Here is a 2195-nt window from a genome sequence, read left to right as displayed (position 1 = left end):
GTGGACCCCTACTGACCTGTAGACCACACTCTGACCTAGAGACCACTACTGACCTGTAGACCACTACTGATATGTACTACTGACCTGTGGACCCCTACTGACCTGTAGACCACACTCTGACCTAGAGACCACTACTGACCTGTAGACCACTACTGATATGTACTACTGACCTGTGGACCACTACTGACCTGTAGACCACTACTGATATATACTACTGACCTGTGGACCCCTACTGACCTGTGGACCACTACTGACCTGTAGACCCCAACTGATATGTACTACTGACCTGTGGACCCCTACTGACCTGTAGACCACACTCTGACCTGTAGACCACTACTGACCTGTAGACCACTACTGATATGTACTACTGACCTGTGGACCCCTACTGACCTGTAGACCACTACTGACCTGTAGACCACTACTGATATGTACTACTGACCTGTGGACCCCAACTGATATGTACTACTGACCTGTAGACCACTACTGATATGTACTACTGACCTGTGCGATCCTTCAAACAACAAAACTACAATAAATAGATCAATAAAAAGTGGACGTCACTTCTCCATAGAGAATAGAATCTACAGATTCAGCAGTGGGGGGAGAGTCTCTGTGTGAGTTTTTATTATGATGAAGTTTAAAAACACATAAAAAGATTATCAGACAATAAACAACTTAGAATGACAGAGAGGAGGGAAAACTCATCCTTCGTTGTGGAAGAGAGGGAAATCTCCTTCTCTCTTGAAGACAGAAAGTATTTCCAGAAATGTTGAAGTATTCCTTCAGGTGAAATGTACACATTCATGCGTACAGCAGACTGTAAGTGGAGCTGTTGTCCAGCAGGCGGTGCTGCTGTCTGCTGGGACAGACTGTCCACCATGAGACTTCAGCAGGAGATTTAGAGAAACAACAGACCTGCCTGAACGTCACACTTTACAGCAACAACAAGGTGACTTCACAGAGCTGATGACATGTTGGTGTTGGTGTTCCTCACCTTCAGATGGGTGGAGCCCAGTGTCTTCTGGGTAATGGAGTTTTAAAACAATTGTACATTAACAGAAGCATTGATCCCTCAGTAGCTACTGCTAGTACTACTGTTAGTACTACTGCTGCCTCTGTTACTACTAATGCTACTGCTACTGTTAGTAGTGCGGTCAATATTAGCCATACATAGTGAGTCCTGGCAGTCAGGTGATCGGCAGGTAGACTCACCTGGACGGCGATCTGTCTCTGAATATCACTGAACTGATACTAAACCCAACAACAGATACTACAGCTGCTGCAGACAGAGAGAGAATATGTAACCAGGACAGCTGAAACAGCTGAGAGACAAAACACAGCTGTAGTACTACTGGAGGGATATAACTACTGCAGTATTATAGGTACTGTAGGGATATAACTACTGCAGTATTAGTACTACTGTAGGAATATAACTACTGCAGTATTAGTACTACTGTAGGGATATAACTACTGCAGTATTATAGGTACTGTAGGGATATAACTACTGCAGTATTAGTACTACTGTAGGAATATAACTACTGCAGTATTAGTACTACTGTAGGGATATAACTACTGCAGTATTATAGGTACTGTAGGGATATAACTACTGCAGTATTAGTACTACTGTAGGAATATAACTACTGCAGTATTAGTACTACTGTAGGGATATAACTACTGCAGTATTATAGGTACTGTAGGGATATAACTACTGCAGTATTAGTACTACTGTAGGAATATAACTACTGCAGTATTAGTACTACTGTAGGGATATAACTACTGCAGTATTATAGGTACTGTAGGGATATAAGTACTGCAGTATTATAGGTACTGTAGGGATATAAGTACTGCAGTATTAGTACTACTGTAGGGATATAACTACTGCAGTATTATAGGTACTGTAGGGATATAAGTACTGCAGTATTATAGGTACTGTAGGGATATAAGTACTGCAGTATTATAGGTACTGTAGGGATATAACTACTGCAGTATTATAGGTACTGTAGGGATATAACTACTGCAGTATTAGTACTACTGTAGGAATATAACTACTGCAGTATTAGTACTACTGTAGGGATATAACTACTGCAGTATTATAGGTACTGTAGGGATATAACTACTGCAGTATTAGTACTACTGTAGGAATATAACTACTGCAGTATTAGTACTACTGTAGGGATATAACTACTGCAGTATTA

Source organism: Micropterus dolomieu, linkage group LG23 (assembly GCF_021292245.1).
Source record: "Micropterus dolomieu isolate WLL.071019.BEF.003 ecotype Adirondacks linkage group LG23, ASM2129224v1, whole genome shotgun sequence".
Lineage (NCBI taxonomy): Eukaryota > Metazoa > Chordata > Actinopteri > Centrarchiformes > Centrarchidae > Micropterus > Micropterus dolomieu.
The sequence above is the reverse complement of the archived record's forward strand: the minus strand, read 5'-3'. Positions refer to the sequence as shown.